Here is a 7236-nt window from a genome sequence, read left to right as displayed (position 1 = left end):
TGTAAGAATTCCCAGGTATATAGTAGAGCTGACAAGGGACACAACATACTACACAAAAACATTGTTCCACAACCTACTTTGACGAGTAGCGATTGGGATCTTAAGACCTTGCAAGTGGCCATCTAGATGCAACGATGTGTCTCTCCTCATCCAGAGCAAAGAAGAATGAAGAAAACCAAAGGCACATGGAAACAATTAATCCAAGTGACTGGTACACCATGCAATCCTCAGCCTATATGACTCTGATACCAGAAGAACTAGATGGTGCCTGATTACCACTGTCAACCACTCAGAGGGGAATCTCTGTAAGAGATCCTGGATAGAGTAGGAGAACAATGTCAAACAAAACTTAAAATCATTAAAAGAAAAAGGCTAGGTTTGCTGGTCTGATAGGGCCCGATGGAACCCCTGAGACTATGACCCCTAGCTGCCCTTCAGGTCTGGAATTGAACCCTCCTGTGGCTTCCAGCCAAACAAAAGACAGGCATATGAGCTGAACATTTCCATTACGTAGATATACTCCTTGGAGAGATCAATCATGGGAGGATAGAAGGACTGTGTATGCACAGGAAGACAGCTCAGGGGACAGGAGTGCATGGAGGGTAGACACAGGGAAGAGGTAACTATGAGGAGGAAGTGGGAGGGGAGCTGTTGCATTGTGGTAAATTGTAGTCAATGTCATGAGACAAAGTGTGTGTGAGCTGCTGTATGAAAAGTGAATTTTCTCTGTAAGCTTTCACCCAAATCACAATAAAAATTTAAAAACAAAAAAAGAAGAAGAAGTAAAATAGGGAGTAAAGTATATCACTAAACAAGAGACTAATAAAAATGACCAGGCACTGTGGCATATGTCCATCTATACCGAATCAGAAACTGAACTCACTGCCGTCGAGTTGATTTGGACTCATAGAGACCCCTCCTTGGGTTTCCGAGGTAGTATCTCTACGGAAGTAGATTACCCAACCTTTCCATGGAGTGGCTTGTGGGTTTGAACTGCCAGCCTTCTGGTTAGCAGTCAAATGCCTTAGGTACTATGCCACCAGGGCTCCTTGGTCCATCTCTAGGCATATGTAAATATATGTTTGTGTGTGCTGCATATATGCCAGAGATACAATAAAGCACATAGGGAGCTCACTTTCAGAGACTTCCCAGACATATCCAAACAACTTACAAAATTGGTTTACTGGGTTGAAGTGTTTAGGACCATAGTCTCGTGGATAACTTAGTCAATTGGCATAACATAGTTCATAAAGCTAATGTTCTACACCCTAGTTTGCTGAATAGTGCCTGGGGTCTTGAAAGCTTGTGAGCAGCCATCTAAGATACAACTATTGGTCTCTTTTGTTGTTGTTGTTAAGTGCCGTCAAGTTGTTTCTGACTCATAGCGACCCCATGCACAGCAGAACGAAACACTGCCCGATCCCATGCCAGCCCCACAATCCCTGCTATATTTGAGCCCATCATTGCATCCACTGTGTCAATCCATCTCGTTGAAGGCCTCCCCCTCTTTCGTCGACCCTCCATGACATCCTTCTCCAGGGAATGGTCCCTTCTTACAACATGACCAAAATAGGTGAGACGAAGTCTGGCCATTCTTGCTTCCAAGGAGCATTCTGGCTGCACTTCCTCCAGGACAGATCTGTTAGTTCTTTTAGCAGTCCATGGTACTTTCAGCATTCTTCGCCAGCACCACAACTGAAAAGCATCAACTCTTCTTCGGTCTTCCTTATTCATTGTCCAGCTCTCACATGCATACGAGGTGATTGGAAATATCATGGCTTGTGTCAGGTGCACCTTAGTCCTTAAGGAGATATCCTTGCTCCTCAGCACTTGAAACAGTTCCTTCGCAGTTGACTTTCCCAATGCTACACGTCATCTAATGTTCTGACTGCTGCTTCCATTGGCATCGATTGTAGAACCAAGCAATGTGAATTCTCTAGTCGTTTGGAATAAAAGAGAATGAAAGAACCCAAAGACTTGAGGAAGAAACTGGTCCACTGGACTAACAGCTCACCCAAACCACAGCCTCTTCTAACCTGAGACTAGAAGAACTGGATGGTGCCCAGCTACCACCACCCACCACACTGACCAGGGACACAACAGAAGATCCTGTTAGAAAGGGAGAAACGTGTAGAACAAAACTTAAATTCATAAAAAAATAAAAAATACCAGACTTACTGGACTGAGAGAGACTACAGTAACTTCTGAGACGATTGCCCAAGATAATCCTTTTAATTGAAACCTGAAACCACTCCCAGAAATCACCTTCCAATCAAACAATTCATTGGATTATAAAATAACCAATATCACTATCAGTCACATTGAACAATTAACTACATAAGAGAAAACAGTCAATATTTACCCAAAGGCAAAGATGAGAAGGCAAGGAAGGAATGGAAATAGTGAGTGTGGTAAGATATTGTAAAAATTGTAACTAACATTGTGAGGCTGGAGTCCTAAGGAATGTGAGGCCTGAGTCCTAATGCCCTCCAGGTAATTCTTTAACCAGGAGTCTTTAGCGCCGGGGATTCCAGCATGTCCCCCACGCCTCAGAGCTTTACCTGGCTCCAGCACATCCCCCACACCTCAGGGCTTTACCTCTCCTCCAGATAATTATTCTTTAGCCAGTCTTTAGTGGCAGAGATTCCAGCACGTCCCCCACGTCTCAGAGCTTTACCCTAAACCCCTCCTCTCCTACCCCCTAGCAACAGCCAATCATTTGTACCCCTTTGCCTTGGTGCTACTCCACCCTATATCTTTCCTATAAAAATGTAATAGTAGGAGAGCACGGGGTCTTTTGCCCAAACCGCTGCATCAGTATAAGCAGAGACCCTAGCTCGAGGTAGCAAATAAACTTTCCTTTTGCTTTTGCATTATCGTGTCAGTGGTAGCTTCCTTGCGCCAACACTCCTTTTGTTGGACTCAGGTCTGGAAAGGAGAGACCTCCCTCAGAAGAGGTGAGGGTTCAGACTGCTGTTCCTGATGGCCCCTCTGTGACTGTGCCTGTCTTAGGTTGTTCCTCCCCTGAGGAATCTTACCCGTCTCTGGTTAACCAGCCATCCTCCAGGGCTGAGCAGAGTGATGTGAGGAGTGATGTGAGGGAAGGGCAATGCTCTGCCTCCACTGCGAGCGTCACTTCTGTCTCCTTGGTAGCCTATACTCCGTGGCCTCCACACCCAGCAGTTGCCTTGGGATTCCCTCGCTAACTGGTGGGGCCCCGGCTCTGGTCACAGGTTTTTTGGGGAACCCAGGTTCTTAGCTCCAGGGAAGGGCTAACTCATAATCCCGGGCTGAGACAGAGTGTATTTCCTCAAGAGGTCCCAGCTTCAGCATGGCCCGGAAAGCCCAGGCATCATCTTGGAGCACTAGAGTAGGGAGACTCCAGGAAAGGTTGTGTGCAGGGAGGAGGGAGAAAGGACACAGAACTGCTTCCTCTCTCTCCCTTCCTATTTTCCCCGAGCACCAGCAAAGAAAATTTTGGCTAATTCTTTCTTGTTCCGCTTGTTCTCTTTAACTTGGAATTCTCACTCTTCTTTCCTTATCCTTTCTTCCTTTTCCTCTGGAGTTTCCCTAGCATTATATACCCTTTCGGCTACTCTCATCAAATCCTGTAAAGTCTGTTCACCTAATCTATTTATCTTTCGAAGTTTCCTCCTGATATCGGGGGCTGCTTGATTTACAAAGGACAGGACCACTGCTGCTCTACTCTCGTCAGCTTGTGGATCCATAGGGGTATACAGTCTGAATGCTTCCATAAGCCTCTCTAGATATGCTGCAGGACTTTCTGTGGGTTCCTGTCTGACAGAGTTTACCTTGGCCAAATTAGTCAGCTTCCTTGCCGCCACTCGGACACCAGCCATTAGAATCTGGTGGTACTTTTGGAGACGCTCCCTACCTTCTATTTGTTCAAAATCCCAATCGGGATGAGATAACGGGAACCCAGCATCAATAAAATTCTGAAGCATTGTTGGCTGTCCATTGTCCCCGGGTACATTTTTCCTGGCCTCGGTCAAGATTCTCTCTTTTTCTTCAGTGGTGAACAAAACCTGTAATAGCTGCTGACAATCATCCCAAGTGGGGTTATGAGTAAACAATATAGAATCTAACAAATTAATTAAGCTTTGGGGGGTTTTCAGAAAAGGGGGCGTTCTGCGCCTTCCAGTTATACAGGTCCGACTTTGAAAACAGCCAGTACTGCCAGGTTCTGCTTCCATCCTCACAAGGCGGGCCTATCGCTTGGAGGGGCAGCGCCTGGACAGTGGACGAGGGGGCTTCAGCCTCCGGGGAGCCCCTCTGGTGTGGGCGAAGACCAGAGGCTGGGCCCGTAATGATGGGCAGCGCACTTGGAGCACTCACTCCACTTCCTCCTGATACTTGTGGAGCCTGGAGAGGGTGGGAAGGTGGTATAGGGCATAGGGAGGTGGAGATCGGGGTGAGTTTGGGAATCAGACAAAACTGGTGGAACAGCTGCTCGGGACTCAGGTCGTCTCGGTTTCTCCTTTTCGCTAGTCCCAAGTGAGGATGTTAACACCTTAACAGAGAGATTCGGAAGAAAAAGTTTTAGCCATGGGGGAGGGTTAGTCACCATATCTTGCCACACTAAAATGTAAGGGAATTGGTCCAGGTGCCCATGGGGGCCTGGCACTTGGACTCAGTCGAATACGGCTGCAATCACCTTTCCATCCAATGAGCCTTCCGGAGGCCATCCTACCTTAAAAGAGGGCCATTCGGAAGAGCAAAAAGTTATTATTTTATTTTTCTTAACTATCACAGACAAATTAGACCCTCTGGTTTTAAACTCTGAAAAATGTTCAACCATCAGGGACAGAGGGGTAGTCTGTCCCTGTCCCATTTCAACCTCTTTTGAGAAAACGCAAAACAAATAAAAGACAAGTGGCCACACAACAAGAGACACCAAAGCAGACAACACAAATATCCGACACCCAGAAGAGATCTCGTTCCAGTACCACAGATTGGAGGTGCCTCTGCCCCTCCCCTGAAGGGGGCTACTCTTACCAAAAAGCGCCCACAGCCTGCCTGTTAGTTGGGGAAGGTCTCCTTTCCCAACTCCTCCAGTGCGTCTGCCGGTTTCCCGATCCGGCGCATCTGCCGGTTTTCCAACCTTTCCTGATGGACTGGTATCCTTACACAAAGGACGTATCCTGGTCCTGCCGGCTCCTGAACTTTCCTCTATCGCAGGCAACTTCACTTGTTCCGAACTTTCCTTTCCCAGCCAACGCACCAAATGTTGGACTCAGGTCTTGAAAGGAGTGTCGGCACGAGGAAGCTACCACTGACACGATAATGCAAAAGCAAAAGGAAAGTTTATTTGCTACCTCGAGCTAGGGTCTCTGCTTATACCGATGCAGTGGTTTGGGCAAAAGACCCCGTGCTCTCCTACTATTACATTTTTATAGGAAAAATATAGGGTGGAGTAGCACCAAGGCAAAGGGGTACAAATGATTGGTTGTTGCTAGGGGGTAGGAGAGGAGGGGGTTTAGGGTAAAGCTCTGAGACATGGGGGACGTGCTGGAATCCCCGGCACTAAAGACTGGCTAAAGAATAATTATCTGGAGGGGAGGTAAAGCCCTGAGGTGTGGGGGACATGCTGGAGCCAGGTAAAGCTCTGAGGCGTGGGGGACATGCTGGAATCCCCGGCGCTAAAGACTCCTGGTTAAAGAATTACCTGGAGGGCATTAGGATTCAGGCCTCACATTCCTTAGGACTCAGGCCTCACAAAAGCACTTGGTTTGTAGAAGACTATGGTCTACAAGCAGAATCCCTAACTTCACTTTGAGACTTGACATAAATTCAGATGTCATTTGAGTTTTTTCTGCTCATTAAACCAGCAAGGTGACTGTGCACAGACAAGTCCAGGGCAAACCTAAGGAGGGCACTTTGCCCTCAGGGAGAGTGTGGTTCAAAAAAGATTATATTCACACAAAGAACTAGGGAACTTGCCTGGGTGTGTCCTTAATGATTTACTGTAAATAGCCACATGTTATCTAATGTATTGCCTTGTAGCTCCCTTGTGGCTATGACTCAGGACTACATGGTCGTGACTCATACTCTGACCATCAGGTAGCTAGTGGTCAAGTCCCAGAGCTAATCATGTAGCCCTTTTTAATTTTCAATTGTGCAGGTATCCCAGTCTTGGTCTTTTCCACACTTCTCTAGTCCCTCCTGTGAGAGTGATGAATTGACCTGCCACCAACCAACTCTTAATGAAAGAGTCTCTATAGAACATGTTTGAATCTGGGATCTTTTTCCCCTAGAACACCATTAGATTACATTATGGAAGATTATTACATTATATTCTATTACAGTCATGGGTATTGGGGTTAAGATTCCAATACACATTTTAGGGATACACAATTCAATCCATAATATTAAGGCCCTCTGTACTCCAGCCTCAGGGAAGGGTTGTGAGAAGTAAAAGCAAGAAAAGGGTAATTCTGGCCTGGATTTAGATTCAAAGGGTTGGGTCCTGAGACAGTGAGAAAGAATGCACAGGAGGACCAAAGATTTGGGGGAAATCATGAGGCTTCCACACTCCCCAGGCTGGAAAATCACTTTCTGAACTGTGAGAATGAAGAGCGTTGTGTGTGAGGAAAGCACTAAGATAGTAGATGTCTGTGGCTCCCAGGGAAGGTGATTCTGCTGCTGGGGGTCTCTGATGGTTCCTAGAGCACCTTGTATGAATTAGGATAAGTCACTCTCTCTGGACGCACTGCAAACATCCATTAATAATCAGAACATGGAATGTATGAAGTATGAATCAAGGAAAATTAGAAGGTGTCAAAAATGAAATGGAACGCATAAAGATTGATATCCTAGGCATTAGTGAGCTGAAATGGACCGGTTTTGGCCATTTTGAATCAGACAACCATATGATCTACTATGCTAGGAATGACAAATTAAGAGGAGTGGCATGGTATTCATCATCACAAAGGATGTTTCGAGATCTGTCCTGAAGTACAATGCTGTCAGTGATAGGATAATATCCATACATCTACAAGGAAGACCCCTTACTACTACTATTATTCAAATTTATGCACCAACCAAAGATGAGGAAATTGAAGATTTGTATCAACTTCTGCAGTCTGAAATTGACCAAACATACAGTCAAGATGTGTTGCTTATCACTGGTGATTGGAATGCAAAAGTTGGAAACAAAGAAGAATCACTGGTAGTTGGAAAATTTGGCCTTGGTGTCAGAAATAATGCTGGAGATTG

The sequence above is a fragment of the Orycteropus afer genome, unplaced genomic scaffold, assembly GCF_000298275.1.
Source record: "Orycteropus afer afer isolate SDZICR_OR568_19922 unplaced genomic scaffold, OryAfe1.0 scaffold00421, whole genome shotgun sequence".
Taxonomy (NCBI): Eukaryota; Metazoa; Chordata; class Mammalia; order Tubulidentata; family Orycteropodidae; genus Orycteropus; species Orycteropus afer.
The sequence above is the reverse complement of the archived record's forward strand: the minus strand, read 5'-3'. Positions refer to the sequence as shown.